The sequence below is a fragment of the Channa argus genome, unplaced genomic scaffold, assembly GCF_033026475.1.
Source record: "Channa argus isolate prfri unplaced genomic scaffold, Channa argus male v1.0 Contig063, whole genome shotgun sequence".
Classification (NCBI taxonomy): domain Eukaryota; kingdom Metazoa; phylum Chordata; class Actinopteri; order Anabantiformes; family Channidae; genus Channa; species Channa argus.
In genome coordinates this window covers 169635-189000 of record NW_027125282.1, presented here as the reverse complement: position 1 = coordinate 189000, position 19366 = coordinate 169635, and the positions used below count along the sequence as shown (strand labels likewise).

Sequence of the window (19366 nt, the reverse complement as noted above, 5' to 3'; positions counted from 1 at the left end):
TAGTGCTTTACCATTTAAGCTAATTCCCTTGCAAAGGTACTTGGATATTAAATTCAGAGAGGAGATATTCTAGGTGTTCTTATTAAACCCTGCGAGGTGACCTAGAAATCCTGTAGGTCTGTCTTTGCTGATCAAAGTCTCGTCGCCCTTCCTTGCTTAATTGACGAGGTGGCCGAGTGGTTAAGGCGATGGACTGCTAATCTATTGTGCTCTGCACGCGTGGGTTCGAATCCCATCCTCGTCGCATGTCAGATTAAAGTGTTTTTAGACAAACACAGATAAAACCTTCTGCTGGACTTACAACATCCAATGGTAAAACAAATACTGTTTTGTGCAGAGAACTCGAGTGTGACAGTTGATGTAGAAATCAGACTGTTGACATGTGAATGCAGGTGATTAAGCTCACTGGACAAGCAGCTTTGGAAGAGCTTCCTTGATATGCTGCAGATAGGCTGTATAATAAGGTGTGTATTCCATGCTGCTCTGCCCACCGGGGCTACAAAACATTTGGTTCAGGTGTCACATTAATGTCGTCTAGTGAACAGGACACCACAGATACAAGGCCTGTAGAGACACATGCAGGCAGAGTCCCCCACAAAACTGCTACTCACTGGATATGTTCTCTTTTCCAACCATTCTCTGTTAACCCTAAATATGGTAGTGTGTAAAAGTTCCAGGAAATCAGCAATTTCTGAAATGGCTGATCGCCCCCACTGATACTCGGTTGGAACTTCAGCAGAACGTTTTGACTGTATGTACAAGCCTAAATGCATTGACTGGCTGCCATGTGTTTAGCTGATCAGACGGCAAACTGGTCGCCTTTTTAGCTGTACTGCTGACAGGCAATTTCCCATTCTAATTGATTGTGAACTGCACATGTGGGATATGGAGGCTGAAACTTTTTAACAGTTTCATCCATTTATGGGAAAAAGGAAATCAAACGATTGTGGAGAATGTGGGCATCGATCCCACTACCTCTTGCATGCTAAGCAAGCGCTCTACCATTTGAGCTAATTCCCCTGCAAGCTTTTTTTCCTCCCTGTGTTCACAGCGTACCGGACAAACTCTCAATATCCACCCCTTATGTCCTCTGTGTTTGTAGATTGTGGAGCCCGAATACTTGACAGTCACGGGCCTTGTTGACAAGGCCAGAAGCAGTCGGAGGGAACAAACAGTTGGTGTGGCATGAGGTTTTGGTGCTAATGGAGTGCACCTTTTTGCCAAAGAGAATCTCCAAAGTGTTTAATTGCAGCCTTAGAAGAGTTGGCTACAATCTTCCTTGATAGGCTGCAGTCTGTTCTTGTGCTTGAGTGTAGACACACGGATGGAAATACTGTCAGGATTGACATTCGTCGGCCATCTCAGAAGTGCTTCTTCTTTTCCTTTCGGCTGTTCCCTTTCAGGGGTCGCCACAGCGAATCATGTGCGTCTATCTAACCCTGTCCTCTGCATCCTCTTCACTCATACCAACTAACTTCATGTCCTCCCTTACTACATCCATAAATCTCCGCTTTGGTCTTCCTCTAGACCTCCTGCCTGGCAGCTCCAACCTATGTATCCATCTAAAGATATATTCACAAGCCATCTCAGAAGTGCATCGCCTGTATGATAAAGGATTGCGCGTCACCTTGACGAGGTCAGGGTAGGCATGAGGCATTTGGAGAATGTGGGTATTGATCCCACTACTTCTTGCATACAAAGCTAGTGCTTTACCATTTAAGCTAATTCCCTTGCAAAGGTACTTGGATATTAAATTCAGAGAGGAGATATTCTAGGTGTTCTTATTAAACCCTGCGAGGTGACCTAGAAATCCTGTAGGTCTGTCTTTGCTGATCAAAGTCTCGTCGCCCTTCCTTGCTTAATTGACGAGGTGGCCGAGTGGTTAAGGCGATGGACTGCTAATCCATTGTGCTCTGCACGCATGGGTTGGAATCCCATCCTCGTCGCATGTCAGATTAAAGTGGTTTTAGACAAACACAGATAAAACCTTCTGCTGGACTTACAACATCCAATGGTAAACCAAATACTGTTTTGTGCAGAGAACTCGAGTGTGACAGTTGATGCAGAAATCAGACTGTTGACATGTGAGTGCAGGTGATTAAGCTCACTGGACAAGCAGCTTTGGAAGAGCTTCCTTGATAGGCTGCAGATAGGCTGTATAATAAGGTGTGTATTCCATGCTGCTCTGCCCACCGGGGCTACAAAACATTTGGTTCAGGTGTCACATTAATGTCGTCTAGTGAACAGGACACCACAGATACAAGGCCTGTGGAGACACATGCAGGCAGGGTCCCACACAAAACTGCTACTCAGTGGATATGTTCTCTTTTCCAAACATTCTCTGTTAAACCTAAATTTGGTAGTGTGTAAAAGTTCCAGGAAATCAGCAATTTCTGAAATGGCTGATCGCCCCCACTGATACTCGATTGGAACTTCAGCAGAACGTTTTGACTGTGTGTACAAGCCTAAATGCATTGACTGGCTGCCATGTGTTTAGCTGATCAGACAGCAAACTGGTCGCCTTTTTAGCTGTACTGCTGACAGGCAATTTCCCATTCTAATTGATTGTGATCTGCACATGTGGGATATGGAGGCTGAAACTTTTTAACAGTTTCATCCATTTATGGGAAAAATGAAATCAAACGTTTGTGGAGAATGTGGGCATCAATCCCACTACCTCTTGCATGCTAAGCAAGCACTCTACTATCTGAGCTAATTCCCCTGCAAGCTTTTTTTCCTCCCTGTGTTCACAGGGCAGAATTTGCAAACGTACCGGACAAACTCTCAATATCCACCCCTTATGTCCTCTGTGTTTGTAGATTGTGGAGCCCGAATACTTGACAGTCACGGGCCTTGTTGACAAGGCCAGAAGCAGTCGGAGGGAACAAACAGTTGGTGTGGCATGAGGTTTTGGTGCTAATGGAGTGCACCTTTTGGCCAAAGAGAATCTCCAAAGTGTTTAATTGCAGCCTTAGAAGAGTTGGCTACAATCTTCCTTGATAGGCCGCAGTCTGTTCTTGTGCTTGAGTGTAGACACACGGATGGAAATTCTGTCAGGATTGACATTCGTCGGCCATCTCAGAAGTGCTTCTTCTTTTCCTTTCGGCTGTTCCCTTTCAGGGGTCGCCACAGCGAATCATGTGCCTCCATCTAACCCTGTCCTCTGCATCCTCTTCACTCATACCAACTAACTTCATGTCCTCCCTTACTACATCCATAAATCTCCGCTTTGGTCTTCCTCTAGACCTCCTGCCTTACAGCTCCAACCTATGTATCCATCTAAAGATATATTCACAAGCCATCTCAGAAGTGCATCGCCTGTATGATAAAGGATTGCGCGTCACCTTGACGAGGTCAGGGGAGGCATGAGGCATTTGGAGAATGTGGGTATTGATCCCAGTACTTCTTGCATACAAAGCTAGTGCTTTACCATTTAAGCTAATTCCCTTGCAAAGGTACTTGGATATTAAATTCAGAGAGGAGATATTCTACGTGTTCTTAATAAACCCTGCGAGGTGACCTAGAAATCCTTTAGGTCTGTCTTTGCTGATCAAAGTCTCGTCGCCCTTCCTTGCTTAATTGACGAGGTGGCCGAGTGGTTAAGGCGATGGACTGCTAATCCATTGTGCTCTGCACGCGTGGGTGCGAATCCCATCCTCTTCGCATGTCAGATTAAAGTGTTTTTAGACAAACACAGATAAAACCTTCTGCTGGACTTACAACATCCAATGGTAAACCAAATACTGTTTTGTGCAAAGAACTCGAGTGTGACAGTTGATGCAGAAATCAGACTGTTGACATGTGAGTGCAGGTTATTAAGCCCACTGGACAAGCAGCTTTGGAAGAGCTTCCTTGATAGGCTGCAGATAGGCTGTATAATAAGGTGTGTATTCCATGCTGCTCTGCCCACCGGGGCTACAAAACATTTGGTTCAGGTGTCACATTAATGTCGTCTAGTGAACAGGACACCACAGATACAAGGCCTGTGGAGACACATGCAGGCAGAGTCCCCCACAAAACTGCTACTCACTGGATATGTTCTCTTTTCCAACCATTCTCTGTTAACCCTAAATATGGTAGTGTGTAAAAGTTCCAGGAAATCAACAATTTCTGAAATGGTTGTTCGCCCCCACTGATACTCGGTTGGAACTTCAGCAGAACGTTTTGACTGTGTGTACAAACCTAAATGCATTGACTGGCTGCCATGTGTTTAGCTGATCAGACGGCAAACTGGTCGCCTTTTTAGCTGTACTGCTGACAGGCAATTTCCCATTCTAATTGATTGTGATCTGCACATGTGGGATATGGAGGCTGAAACTTTTTAACAGTTTCATCCATTTATGGAAAAAGGAAATCAAAGGATTGTGGAGAATGTGGGCATCAATCCCACTACCTCTTGCATGCTAAGCAAGTGCTCTACCATCTGAGCTAATTCCCCTGCAAGCTTTTTTTCCTCCCTGTGTTCACAGCGTACCGGACAAACTCTCAATATCCACCCCTTATGTCCTCTGTGTTTGTAGATTGTGGAGTCCGAATACTTGACAGTCACGGGCCTTGTTGACAAGGCCAGAAGCAGTCGGAGGGAACAAACAGTTGGTGTGGCATGAGGTTTTGGTGCTAATGGAGTGCACCTTTTGGCCAAAGAGAATCTCCAAAGTGTTTAATTGCAGCCTTAGAAGAGTTGGCTACAATCTTCCTTGATAGGCCGCAGTCTGTTCTTGTGCTTGAGTGTAGACACACGGATGGAAATTCTGTCAGGATTGACATTCGTCGGCCATCTCAGAAGTGCTTCTTCTTTTCCTTTCGGCTGTTCCCTTTCAGGGGTCGCCACAGCGAATCATGTGCCTCCATCTAACCCTGTCCTCTGCATCCTCTTCACTCATACCAACTAACTTCATGTCCTCCCTTACTACATCCATAAATCTCCGCTTTGGTCTTCCTCTAGACCTCCTGCCTGGCAGCTCCAACCTATGTATCCATCTAAAGATATATTCACAAGCCATCTCAGATGTGCATCACCTGTATGATAAAGGATTGCGCGTCACCTTGACGAGGTCAGGGGAGGCATGAGGCATTTGGAGAATGTGTATATTGATCCCACTACTTCTTGCATACAAAGCTAGTGCTTTACCATTTAAGCTAATTCCCTTGCAAAGGTACTTGGATATTAAATTCAGAGAGGAGATATTCTAGGTGTTCTTATTAAACCCTGCGAGGTGACCTAGCAATCCTGTAGGTCTGTCTTTGCTGATCAAAGTCTCGTCGCCCTTCCTTGCTTAGTTGACGAGGTGGCCGAGTGGTTAAGGCGATGGACTGCTAATCTATTGTTCTCTGCACGCGTGGGTTTGAATCCCATCCTCGTCGCATGTCAGATTAAAGTGTTTTTAGACAAACAAAGATAAAACCTTCTGCTGGACTTACAACATCCAATGGTAAACCAAATACTGTTTTGTGCAGAGAACTCGAGTGTGACAGTTGATGCAGAAATCAGACTGTTGACATATGAGTGCAGGTGATTAAGCCCACTGGACAAGCAGCTTTGGAAGAGCTTCCTTGATAGGCTGCAGATAGGCTGTATAATAAGGTGTGTATTCCAAGCTGCTCTGCCCACCGGGGCTACAAAAAATTTGGTTCAGGTGTCACATTAATGTCGTCTAGTGAACAGGACACCACAGATACAAGGCCTGTAGAGACACATGCAGGCAGAGTCCCCCACAAAACTGCTACTCACTGGATATGTTCTCTTTTCCAACCATTCTCTGTTAACCCTGAATATGGTAGTGTGTAAAAGTTCCAGGAAATCAGCAATTTCTGAAATGGCTGATCGCCCCCACTGATACTCGGTTGGAACTTCAGCAGAACGTTTTGACTGTGTGTACAAGCCTAAATGCATGGACTGGCTGACATGTGTTTAGCTGATCAGACGGCAAACTGGTCGCCTTTTTAGCTGTACTGCTGACAGGCAATTTCCCATTCTAATTGATTGTGATCTGCACATGTGGGATATGGAGGCTGAAACTTTTTAACAGTTTCATCCATTTATGGGAAAAAGGAAATCAAAGGATTGTGGAGAATGTGGGCATCGATCCCACTACCTCTTACATGCTAAGCAAGCGCTCTACCATTTGAGCTAATTCCCCTGCAAGCTTTTTTTCCTCCCTGTGTTCACAGCGTACCGGACAAACTCTCAATATCCACCCCTTATGTCCTCTGTGTTTGTAGATTGTGGAGCCCGAATACTTGACAGTCACGGGCCTTGTTGACAAGGCCAGAAGCAGTCGGAGGGAACAAACAGTTGGTGTGGCATGAGGTTTTGGTGCTAATGGAGTGCACCTTTTGGCCAAAGAGAATCTCCAAAGTGTTTAATTGCAGCCTTAGAAGAGTTGGCTACAATCTTCCTTGATAGGCCGCAGTCTGTTCTTGTGCTTGAGTGTAGACACACGGATGGAAATTCTGTCAGGATTGACATTCGTCGGCCATCTCAGAAGTGCTTCTTCTTTTCCTTTCGGCTGTTCCCTTTCAGGGGTCGCCACAGCGAATCATGTGCCTCCATCTAACCCTGTCCTCTGCATCCTCTTCACTCATACCAACTAACTTCATGTCCTCCCTTACTACATCCATAAATCTCCGCTTTGGTCTTCCTCTAGACCTCCTGCCTTGCAGCTCCAACCTATGTATCCATCTAAAGATATATTCACAAGCCATCTCAGAAGTGCATCGCCTGTATGATAAAGGATTGCGCGTCACCTTGACGAGGTCAGGGGAGGCATGAGGCATTTGGAGAATGTGGGTATTGATCCCAGTACTTCTTGCATACAAAGCTAGTGCTTTACCATTTAAGCTAATTCCCTTGCAAAGGTACTTGGAAATTAAATTCAGAGAGGAGATATTCTAGGTGTTCTTATTAAACCCTGCGAGGTGACCTAGAAATCCTGTAGGTCTGTCTTTGCTGATCAAAGTCTCGTCGCCCTTCCTTGCTTAATTGACGAGGTGGCCGAGTGGTTAAGGCTATGGACTGCTAATCTATTGTGCTCTGCACGCGTGGGTTCGAATCCCATCCTCGTCGCATGTCAGATTAAAGTGTTTTTAGACAAACACAGATAAAACCTTCTGCTGGACTTACAACATCCAATGGTAAACCAAATACTGTTTTGTGCAGAGAACTCGAGTGTGACAGTTGATGTAGAAATCAGACTGTTGACATGTGAATGCAGGTGATTAAGCTCACTGGACAAGCAGCTTTGGAAGAGCTTCCTTGATATGCTGCAGATAGGCTGTATAATAAGGTGTGTATTCCATGCTGCTCTGCCCACCGGGGCTACAAAACATTTGGTTCAGGTGTCACATTAATGTCGTCTAGTGAACAGGACACCACAGATACAAGGCCTGTAGAGACACATGCAGGCAGAGTCCCCCACAAAACTGCTACTCACTGGATATGTTCTCTTTTCCAACCATTCTCTGTTAACCCTAAATATGGTAGTGTGTAAAAGTTCCAGGAAATCAGCAATTTCTGAAATGGCTGATCGCCCCCACTGATACTCGGTTGGAACTTCAGCAGAACGTTTTGACTGTATGTACAAGCCTAAATGCATTGACTGGCTGCCATGTGTTTAGCTGATCAGACGGCAAACTGGTCGCCTTTTTAGCTGTACTGCTGACAGGCAATTTCCCATTCTAATTGATTGTGAACTGCACATGTGGGATATGGAGGCTGAAACTTTTTAACAGTTTCATCCATTTATGGGAAAAAGGAAATCAAACGATTGTGGAGAATGTGGGCATCGATCCCACTACCTCTTGCATGCTAAGCAAGCGCTCTACCATTTGAGCTAATTCCCCTGCAAGCTTTTTTTCCTCCCTGTGTTCACAGCGTACCGGACAAACTCTCAATATCCACCCCTTATGTCCTCTGTGTTTGTAGATTGTGGAGCCCGAATACTTGACAGTCACGGGCCTTGTTGACAAGGCCAGAAGCAGTCGGAGGGAACAAACAGTTGGTGTGGCATGAGGTTTTGGTGCTAATGGAGTGCACCTTTTTGCCAAAGAGAATCTCCAAAGTGTTTAATTGCAGCCTTAGAAGAGTTGGCTACAATCTTCCTTGATAGGCTGCAGTCTGTTCTTGTGCTTGAGTGTAGACACACGGATGGAAATACTGTCAGGATTGACATTCGTCGGCCATCTCAGAAGTGCTTCTTCTTTTCCTTTCGGCTGTTCCCTTTCAGGGGTCGCCACAGCGAATCATGTGCGTCTATCTAACCCTGTCCTCTGCATCCTCTTCACTCATACCAACTAACTTCATGTCCTCCCTTACTACATCCATAAATCTCCGCTTTGGTCTTCCTCTAGACCTCCTGCCTGGCAGCTCCAACCTATGTATCCATCTAAAGATATATTCACAAGCCATCTCAGAAGTGCATCGCCTGTATGATAAAGGATTGCGCGTCACCTTGACGAGGTCAGGGTAGGCATGAGGCATTTGGAGAATGTGGGTATTGATCCCACTACTTCTTGCATACAAAGCTAGTGCTTTACCATTTAAGCTAATTCCCTTGCAAAGGTACTTGGATATTAAATTCAGAGAGGAGATATTCTAGGTGTTCTTATTAAACCCTGCGAGGTGACCTAGAAATCCTGTAGGTCTGTCTTTGCTGATCAAAGTCTCGTCGCCCTTCCTTGCTTAATTGACGAGGTGGCCGAGTGGTTAAGGCGATGGACTGCTAATCCATTGTGCTCTGCACGCATGGGTTGGAATCCCATCCTCGTCGCATGTCAGATTAAAGTGGTTTTAGACAAACACAGACAAAACCTTCTGCTGGACTTACAACATCCAATGGTAAACCAAATACTGTTTTGTGCAGAGAACTCGAGTGTGACAGTTGATGCAGAAATCAGACTGTTGACATGTGAGTGCAGGTGATTAAGCTCACTGGACAAGCAGCTTTGGAAGAGCTTCCTTGATAGGCTGCAGATAGGCTGTATAATAAGGTGTGTATTCCATGCTGCTCTGCCCACCGGGGCTACAAAACATTTGGTTCAGGTGTCACATTAATGTCGTCTAGTGAACAGGACACCACAGATACAAGGCCTGTGGAGACACATGCAGGCAGGGTCCCACACAAAACTGCTACTCAGTGGATATGTTCTCTTTTCCAAACATTCTCTGTTAAACCTAAATTTGGTAGTGTGTAAAAGTTCCAGGAAATCAGCAATTTCTGAAATGGCTGATCGCCCCCACTGATACTCGATTGGAACTTCAGCAGAACGTTTTGACTGTGTGTACAAGCCTAAATGCATTGACTGGCTGCCATGTGTTTAGCTGATCAGACAGCAAACTGGTCGCCTTTTTAGCTGTACTGCTGACAGGCAATTTCCCATTCTAATTGATTGTGATCTGCACATGTGGGATATGGAGGCTGAAACTTTTTAACAGTTTCATCCATTTATGGGAAAAATGAAATCAAACGTTTGTGGAGAATGTGGGCATCAATCCCACTACCTCTTGCATGCTAAGCAAGCACTCTACTATCTGAGCTAATTCCCCTGCAAGCTTTTTTTCCTCCCTGTGTTCACAGGGCAGAATTTGCAAACGTACCGGACAAACTCTCAATATCCACCCCTTATGTCCTCTGTGTTTGTAGATTGTGGAGCCCGAATACTTGACAGTCACGGGCCTTGTTGACAAGGCCAGAAGCAGTCGGAGGGAACAAACAGTTGGTGTGGCATGAGGTTTTGGTGCTAATGGAGTGCACCTTTTGGCCAAAGAGAATCTCCAAAGTGTTTAATTGCAGCCTTAGAAGAGTTGGCTACAATCTTCCTTGATAGGCCGCAGTCTGTTCTTGTGCTTGAGTGTAGACACACGGATGGAAATTCTGTCAGGATTGACATTCGTCGGCCATCTCAGAAGTGCTTCTTCTTTTCCTTTCGGCTGTTCCCTTTCAGGGGTCGCCACAGCGAATCATGTGCCTCCATCTAACCCTGTCCTCTGCATCCTCTTCACTCATACCAACTAACTTCATGTCCTCCCTTACTACATCCATAAATCTCCGCTTTGGTCTTCCTCTAGACCTCCTGCCTTACAGCTCCAACCTATGTATCCATCTAAAGATATATTCACAAGCCATCTCAGAAGTGCATCGCCTGTATGATAAAGGATTGCGCGTCACCTTGACGAGGTCAGGGGAGGCATGAGGCATTTGGAGAATGTGGGTATTGATCCCAGTACTTCTTGCATACAAAGCTAGTGCTTTACCATTTAAGCTAATTCCCTTGCAAAGGTACTTGGATATTAAATTCAGAGAGGAGATATTCTACGTGTTCTTAATAAACCCTGCGAGGTGACCTAGAAATCCTTTAGGTCTGTCTTTGCTGATCAAAGTCTCGTCGCCCTTCCTTGCTTAATTGACGAGGTGGCCGAGTGGTTAAGGCGATGGACTGCTAATCCATTGTGCTCTGCACGCGTGGGTGCGAATCCCATCCTCTTCGCATGTCAGATTAAAGTGTTTTTAGACAAACACAGATAAAACCTTCTGCTGGACTTACAACATCCAATGGTAAACCAAATACTGTTTTGTGCAAAGAACTCGAGTGTGACAGTTGATGCAGAAATCAGACTGTTGACATGTGAGTGCAGGTGATTAAGCCCACTGGACAAGCAGCTTTGGAAGAGCTTCCTTGATAGGCTGCAGATAGGCTGTATAATAAGGTGTGTATTCCATGCTGCTCTGCCCACCGGGGCTACAAAACATTTGGTTCAGGTGTCACATTAATGTCGTCTAGTGAACAGGACACCACAGATACAAGGCCTGTGGAGACACATGCAGGCAGAGTCCCCCACAAAACTGCTACTCACTGGATATGTTCTCTTTTCCAACCATTCTCTGTTAACCCTAAATATGGTAGTGTGTAAAAGTTCCAGGAAATCAACAATTTCTGAAATGGTTGTTCGCCCCCACTGATACTCGGTTGGAACTTCAGCAGAACGTTTTGACTGTGTGTACAAACCTAAATGCATTGACTGGCTGCCATGTGTTTAGCTGATCAGACGGCAAACTGGTCGCCTTTTTAGCTGTACTGCTGACAGGCAATTTCCCATTCTAATTGATTGTGATCTGCACATGTGGGATATGGAGGCTGAAACTTTTTAACAGTTTCATCCATTTATGGAAAAAGGAAATCAAACGATTGTGGAGAATGTGGGCATCAATCCCACTACCTCTTGCATGCTAAGCAAGTGCTCTACCATCTGAGCTAATTCCCCTGCAAGCTTTTTTTCCTCCCTGTGTTCACAGGGCAGAATTTGCAAACGTACCGGACAAACTCTCAATATCCACCCCTTATGTCCTCTGTGTTTGTAGATTGTGGAGCCCGAATACGTGACAGTCACGGACCTTGTTGACAAGGCCAGAAGCAGTCGGAGGGAACAAACAGTTGGTGTGGCATGAGGATTTGGTGCTAATGGAGTGCACCTTTTTGCCAAAGAGAATCTCCAAAGTGTTTAATTGCAGCCTTAGAAGAGTTGGCTACAATCTTCCTTGATAGGCTGCAGTCTGTTCTTGTGCTTGAGTGTAGACACACGGATGGAAATACTGTCAGGATTGACATTCGTCGGCCATCTCAGAAGTGCTTCTTTTTTTCCTTTCGGCTGTTCCCTTTCAGGGATCGCCACAGCGAATCATGTGCCTCCATCTAACCCTGTCCTCTGCATCCTCTTCACTCATACCAACTAACTTCATGTCCTCCCTTACTACATCCATAAATCTCCGCTTTGGTCTTCCTCTAGACCTCCTGCCTGGCAGCTCCAACCTATGTATCCATCTAAAGATATATTCACAAGCCATCTCAGATGTGCATCACCTGTATGATAAAGGATTGCGCGTCACCTTGACGAGGTCAGGGGAGGCATGAGGCATTTGGAGAATGTGTGTATTGATCCCACTACTTCTTGCATACAAAGCTAGTGCTTTACCATTTAAGCTAATTCCCTTGCAAAGGTACTTGGATATTAAATTCAGAGAGGAGATATTCTAGGTGTTCTTATTAAACCCTGCGAGGTGACCTAGCAATCCTGTAGGTCTGTCTTTGCTGATCAAAGTCTCGTCGCCCTTCCTTGCTTAATTGACGAGGTGGCCGAGTGGTTAAGGCAATGGACTGCTAATCTATTGTGCTCTGCACGCGTGGGTTTGAAGCCCATCCTCGTCGCATGTCAGATTAAAGTGTTTTTAGACAAACACAGATAAAACCTTCTGCTGGACTTACAACATCCAATGGTAAACCAAATACTGTTTTGTGCAGAGAACTCGAGTGTGACAGTTGATGCAGAAATCAGACTGTTGACATACGAGTGCAGGTGATTAAGCCCACTGGACAAGCAGCTTTGGAAGAGCTTCCTTGATAGGCTGCAGATAGGCTGTATAATAAGGTGTGTATTCCAAGCTGCTCTGCCCACCGGGGCTACAAAAAATTTGGTTCAGGTGTCACATTAATGTCGTCTAGTGAACAGGACACCACAGATACAAGGCCTGTAGAGACACATGCAGGCAGAGTCCCCCACAAAACTGCTACTCACTGGATATGTTCTCTTTTCCAACCATTCTCTGTTAACCCTGAATATGGTAGTGTGTAAAAGTTCCAGGAAATCAGCAATTTCTGAAATGGCTGATCGCCCCCACTGATACTCGGTTGGAACTTCAGCAGAACGTTTTGACTGTGTGTACAAGCCTAAATGCATTGACTGGCTGCCATGTGTTTAGCTGATCAGACGGCAAACTGGTCGCCTTTTTAGCTGTACTGCTGACAGGCAATTTCCCATTCTAATTGATTGTGATCTGCACATGTGGGATATGGAGGCTGAAACTTTTTAACAGTTTCATCCATTTATGGGGAAAAAGGAAATCAAAGGATTGTGGAGAATGTGGGCATCGATCCCACTACCTCTTACATGCTAAGCAAGCGCTCTACCATTTGAGCTAATTCCCCTGCAAGCTTTTTTTCCTCCCTGTGTTCACAGCGTACCGGACAAACTCTCAATATCCACCCCTTATGTCCTCTGTGTTTGTAGATTGTGGAGCCCGAATACGTGACAGTCACGGACCTTGTTGACAAGGCCAGAAGCAGTCGGAGGGAACAAACAGTTGGTGTGGCATGAGGATTTGGTGCTAATGGAGTGCACCTTTTTGCCAAAGAGAATCTCCAAAGTGTTTAATTGCAGCCTTAGAAGAGTTGGCTACAATCTTCCTTGATAGGCTGCAGTCTGTTCTTGTGCTTGAGTGTAGACACACGGATGGAAATACTGTCAGGATTGACATTCGTCGGCCATTTCAGAAGTGCTTCTTTTTTTCCTTTCGGCTGTTCCCTTTCAGGGATCGCCACTGCGAATCATGTGCCTCCATCTAACCCTGTCCTCTGCATCCTCTTCACTCATACCAACTAACTTCATGTCCTCCCTTACTACATCCATAAATCTCCGCTTTGGTCTTCCTCTAGACCTCCTGCCTGGCAGCTCCAACCTATGTATCCATCTAAAGATATATTCACAAGCCATCTCAGATGTGCATCACCTGTATGATAAAGGATTGCGCGTCACCTTGACGAGGTCAGGGGAGGCATGAGGCATTTGGAGAATGTGTGTATTGATCCCACTACTTCTTGCATACAAAGCTAGTGCTTTACCATTTAAGCTAATTCCCTTGCAAAGGTACTTGGATATTAAATTCAGAGAGGAGATATTCTAGGTGTTCTTATTAAACCCTGCGAGGTGACCTAGCAATCCTGTAGGTCTGTCTTTGCTGATCAAAGTCTCGTCGCCCTTCCTTGCTTAGTTGACGAGGTGGCCGAGTGGTTAAGGCGATGGACTGCTAATCTATTGTGCTCTGCACGCGTGGGTTTGAAGCCCATCCTTGTCGCATGTCAGATTAAAGTGTTTTTAGACAAACACAGATAAAACCTTCTGCTGGACTTACAACATCCAATGGTAAACCAAATACTGTTTTGTGCAGAGAACTCGAGTGTGACAGTTGATGCAGAAATCAGACTGTTGACATATGAGTGCAGGTGATTAAGCCCACTGGACAAGCAGCTTTGGAAGAGCTTCCTTGATAGGCTGCAGATAGGCTGTATAATAAGGTGTGTATTCCAAGCTGCTCTGCCCACCGGGGCTACAAAAAATTTGGTTCAGGTGTCACATTAATGTCGTCTAGTGAACAGGACACCACAGATACAAGGCCTGTAGAGACACATGCAGGCAGAGTCCCCCACAAAACTGCTACTCACTGGATGTGTTCTCTTTTCCAACCATTCTCTGTTAACCCTGAATATGGTAGTGTGTAAAAGTTCCAGGAAATCAGCAATTTCTGAAATGGCTGATCGCCCCCACTGATACTCGGTTGGAACTTCAGCAGAACGTTTTGACTGTGTGTACAAGCCTAAATGCATTGACTGGCTGCCATGTGTTTAGCTGATCAGACAGCAAACTGGTCGCCTTTTTAGCTGTACTGCTGACAGGCAATTTCCCATTCTAATTGATTGTGATCTGCACATGTGGGATATGGAGGCTGAAACTTTTTAACAGTTTCATCCATTTATGGGAAAAAGGAAATCAAAGGATTGTGGAGAATGTGGGCATCGATCCCACTACCTCTTACATGCTAAGCAAGCGCTCTACCATTTGAGCTAATTCCCCTGCAAGCTTTTTTTCCTCCCTGTGTTCACAGCGTACCGGACAAACTCTCAATATCCACCCCTTATGTCCTCTGTGTTTGTAGATTGTGGAGCCCGAATACGTGACAGTCACGGACCTTGTTGACAAGGCCAGAAGCAGTCGGAGGGAACAAACAGTTGGTGTGGCATGAGGATTTGGTGCTAATGGAGTGCACCTTTTTGCCAAAGAGAATCTCCAAAGTGTTTAATTGCAGCCTTAGAAGAGTTGGCTACAATCTTCCTTGATAGGCTGCAGTCTGTTCTTGTGCTTGAGTGTAGACACACGGATGGAAATACTGTCAGGATTGACATTCGTCGGCCATCTCAGAAGTGCTTCTTTTTTTCCTTTCGGCTGTTCCCTTTCAGGGATCGCCACAGCGAATCATGTGCCTCCATCTAACCCTGTCCTCTGCATCCTCTTCACTCATACCAACTAACTTCATGTCCTCCCTTACTACATCCATAAATCTCCGCTTTGGTCTTCCTCTAGACCTCCTGCCTGGCAGCTCCAACCTATGTATCCATCTAAAGATATATTCACAAGCCATCTCAGATGTGCATCACCTGTATGATAAAGGATTGCGCGTCACCTTGACGAGGTCAGGGGAGGCATGAGGCATTTGGAGAATGTGTGTATTGATCCCACTACTTCTTGCATACAAAGCTAGTGCTTTACCATTTAAGCTAATTCCCTTGCAAAGGTACTTGGATATTAAATTCAGAGAGGAGATATTCTAGGTGTTCTTATTAAACCCTGCGAGGTGACCTAGCAATCCTGTAGGTCTGTCTTTGCTGATCAAAGTCTCGTCGCCCTTCCTTGCTTAGTTGACGAGGTGGCCGAGTGGTTAAGGCGATGGACTGCTAATCTATTGTGCTCTGCACGCGTGGGTTTGAATCCCATCCTTGTCGCATGTCAGATTAAAGTGTTTTTAGACAAACAAAGATAAAACCTTCTGCTGGACTTACAACATCCAATGGTAAACCAAATACTGTTTTGTGCAGAGAACTCGAGTGTGACAGTTGATGCAGAAATCAGACTGTTGACATATGAGTGCAGGTGATTAAGCTCACTGGACAAGCAGCTTTGGAAGAGCTTCCTTGATAGGCTGCAGATAGGCTGTATAATAAGGTGTGTATTCCAAGCTGCTCTGCCCACCGGGGCTACAAAAAATTTGGTTCAGGTGTCACATTAATGTCGTCTAGTGAACAGGACACCACAGATACAAGGCCTGTAGAGACACATGCAGGCAGAGTCCCCTACAAAACTGCTACTCACTGAATATGTTCTCTTTTCCAACCATTCTCTGTTAACCCTGAATATGGTAGTGTGTAAAAGTTCCAGGAAATCAGCAATTTCTGAAATGGCTGATCGCCCCCACTGATACTCGGTTGGAACTTCAGCAGAACGTTTTGACTGTGTGTACAAGCCTAAATGCATGGACTGGCTGACATGTGTTTAGCTGATCAGACGGCAAACTGGTCGCCTTTTTAGCTGTACTGCTGACAGGCAATTTCCCATTCTAATTGATTGTGATCTGCACATGTGGGATATGGAGGCTGAAACTTTTTAACAGTTTCATCCATTTATGGGAAAAAGGAAATCAAAGGATTGTGGAGAATGTGGGCATCGATCCCACTACCTCTTACATGCTAAGCAAGCGCTCTACCATTTGAGCTAATTCCCCTGCAAGCTTTTTTTCCTCCCTGTGTTCACAGCGTACCGGACAAACTCTCAATATCCACCCCTTATGTCCTCTGTGTTTGTAGATTGTGGAGCCCGAATACTTGACAGTCACGGGCCTTGTTGACAAGGCCAGAAGCAGTCGGAGGGAACAAACAGTTGGTGTGGCATGAGGTTTTGGTGCTAATGGAGTGCACCTTTTGGCCAAAGAGAATCTCCAAAGTGTTTAATTGCAGCCTTAGAAGAGTTGGCTACAATCTTCCTTGATAGGCCGCAGTCTGTTCTTGTGCTTGAGTGTAGACACACGGATGGAAATTCTGTCAGGATTGACATTCGTCGGCCATCTCAGAAGTGCTTCTTCTTTTCCTTTCGGCTGTTCCCTTTCAGGGGTCGCCACAGCGAATCATGTGCCTCCATCTAACCCTGTCCTCTGCATCCTCTTCACTCATACCAACTAACTTCATGTCCTCCCTTACTACATCCATAAATCTCCGCTTTGGTCTTCCTCTAGACCTCCTGCCTGGCAGCTCCAACCTATGTATCCATCTAAAGATATATTCACAAGCCATCTCAGATGTGCATCACCTGTATGATAAAGGATTGCGCGTCACCTTGACGAGGTCAGGGGAGGCATGAGGCATTTGGAGAATGTGTATATTGATCCCACTACTTCTTGCATGCAAAGCTAGTGCTTTACCATTTAAGCTAATTCCCTTGCAAAGGTACTTGGATATTAAATTCAGAGAGGAGATATTCTAGGTGTTCTTATTAAACCCTGCGAGGTGACCTAGCAATCCTGTAGGTCTGTCTTTGCTGATCAAAGTCTCGTCGCCCTTCCTTGCTTAGTTGACAAGGTGGCCGAGTGGTTAAGGCGATGGACTGCTAATCTATTGTTCTCTGCACGCGTGGGTTTGAATCCCATCCTCGTCGCATGTCAGATTAAAGTGTTTTTAGACAAACAAAGATAAAACCTTCTGCTGGACTTACAACATCCAATGGTAAACCAAATACTGTTTTGTGCAGAGAACTCGAGTGTGACAGTTGATGCAGAAATCAGACTGTTGACATATGAGTGCAGGTGATTAAGCCCACTGGACAAGCAGCTTTGGAAGAGCTTCCTTGATAGGCTGCAGATAGGCTGTATAATAAGGTGTGTATTCCAAGCTGCTCTGCCCACCGGGGCTACAAAAAATTTGGTTCAGGTGTCACATTAATGTCGTCTAGTGAACAGGACACCACAGATACAAGGCCTGTAGAGACACATGCAGGCAGAGTCCCCCACAAAACTGCTACTCACTGGATATGTTCTCTTTTCCAACCATTCTCTGTTAACCCTGAATATGGTAGTGTGTAAAAGTTCCAGGAAATCAGCAATTTCTGAAATGGCTGATCGCCCCCACTGATACTCGGTTGGAACTTCAGCAGAACGTTTTGACTGTGTGTACAAGCCTAAATGCATGGACTGGCTGACATGTGTTTAGCTGATCAGACGGCAAACTGGTCGCCTTTTTAGCTGTACTGCTGACAGGCAATTTCCCATTCTAATTGATTGTGATCTGCACATGTGGGATATGGAGGCTGAAACTTTTTAACAGTTTCATCCATTTATGGGAAAAAGGAAATCAAAGGATTGTGGAGAATGTGGGCATCGATCCCACTACCTCTTACATGCTAAGCAAGCGCTCTACCATTTGAGCTAATTCCCCTGCAAGCTTTTTTTCCTCCCTGTGTTCACAGCGTACCGGACAAACTCTCAATATCCACCCCTTATGTCCTCTGTGTTTGTAGATTGTGGAGCCCGAATACTTGACAGTCACGGGCCTTGTTGACAAGGCCAGAAGCAGTCGGAGGGAACAAACAGTTGGTGTGGCATGAGGTTTTGGTGCTAATGGAGTGCACCTTTTGGCCAAAGAGAATCTCCAAAGTGTTTAATTGCAGCCTTAGAAGAGTTGGCTACAATCTTCCTTGATAGGCCGCAGTCTGTTCTTGTGCTTGAGTGTAGACACACGGATGGAAATTCTGTCAGGATTGACATTCGTCGGCCATCTCAGAAGTGCTTCTTCTTTTCCTTTCAGCTGTTCCCTTTCAGGGGTCGCCACAGCGAACCATGTGCCTCCATCTAACCCTGTCCTCTGCATCCTCTTCACTCATACCAACTAACTTCATGTCCTCCCTTACTACATCCATAAATCTCCGCTTTGGTCTTCCTCTAGACCTCCTGCCTTGCAGCTCCAACCTATGTATCCATCTAAAGATATATTCACAAGCCATCTCAGAAGTGCATCGCCTGTATGATAAAGGATTGCGCGTCACCTTGACGAGGTCAGGGGAGGCATGAGGCATTTGGAGAATGTGGGTATTGATCCCAGTACTTCTTGCATACAAAGCTAGTGCTTTACCATTTAAGCTAATTCCCTTGCAAAGGTACTTGGAAATTAAATTCAGAGAGGAGATATTCTAGGTGTTCTTATTAAACCCTGCGAGGTGACCTAGAAATCCTGTAGGTCTGTCTTTGCTGATCAAAGTCTCGTCGCCCTTCCTTGCTTAATTGACGAGGTGGCCGAGTGGTTAAGGCTATGGACTGCTAATCTATTGTGCTCTGCACGCGTGGGTTCGAATCCCATCCTCGTCGCATGTCAGATTAAAGTGTTTTTAGACAAACACAGATAAAACCTTCTGCTGGACTTACAACATCCAATGGTAAACCAAATACTGTTTTGTGCAGAGAACTCGAGTGTGACAGTTGATGTAGAAATCAGACTGTTGACATGTGAATGCAGGTGATTAAGCTCACTGGACAAGCAGCTTTGGAAGAGCTTCCTTGATATGCTGCAGATAGGCTGTATAATAAGGTGTGTATTCCATGCTGCTCTGCCCACCGGGGCTACAAAACATTTGGTTCAGGTGTCACATTAATGTCGTCTAGTGAACAGGACACCACAGATACAAGGCCTGTAGAGACACATGCAGGCAGAGTCCCCCACAAAA

At 45.4% G+C, this 19366-nt stretch overlaps 7 non-coding genes across 7 annotated transcripts; 5 read left to right on the top strand and 2 right to left on the bottom strand.

Moving 5' to 3' along the window:
* Positions 1-162: 162 nt before the first annotated feature.
* Positions 163-244, top strand: trnas-gcu (transfer RNA serine (anticodon GCU)). Its single transcript has one exon. It is a non-coding gene; the product is annotated as a tRNA-Ser (tRNA).
* A 703-nt stretch (positions 245-947) lies between these two features.
* Positions 948-1020, bottom strand: trnaa-agc (transfer RNA alanine (anticodon AGC)). Its single transcript has one exon. It is a non-coding gene; the product is annotated as a tRNA-Ala (tRNA).
* Positions 1021-1864: 844 nt separating this feature from the next.
* trnas-gcu (transfer RNA serine (anticodon GCU)) lies at positions 1865-1946 on the top strand. The gene has a single exon. It is a non-coding gene; the product is annotated as a tRNA-Ser (tRNA).
* A 5038-nt stretch (positions 1947-6984) lies between these two features.
* On the top strand, positions 6985-7066 carry trnas-gcu (transfer RNA serine (anticodon GCU)). The gene has a single exon. It is a non-coding gene; the product is annotated as a tRNA-Ser (tRNA).
* A 703-nt stretch (positions 7067-7769) lies between these two features.
* On the bottom strand, positions 7770-7842 carry trnaa-agc (transfer RNA alanine (anticodon AGC)). The gene has a single exon. It is a non-coding gene; the product is annotated as a tRNA-Ala (tRNA).
* Positions 7843-8686: 844 nt separating this feature from the next.
* On the top strand, positions 8687-8768 carry trnas-gcu (transfer RNA serine (anticodon GCU)). The gene has a single exon. It is a non-coding gene; the product is annotated as a tRNA-Ser (tRNA).
* Positions 8769-18928: 10160 nt separating this feature from the next.
* trnas-gcu (transfer RNA serine (anticodon GCU)) lies at positions 18929-19010 on the top strand. The gene has a single exon. It is a non-coding gene; the product is annotated as a tRNA-Ser (tRNA).
* The last annotated feature ends 356 nt before the right edge of the window (positions 19011-19366 follow it).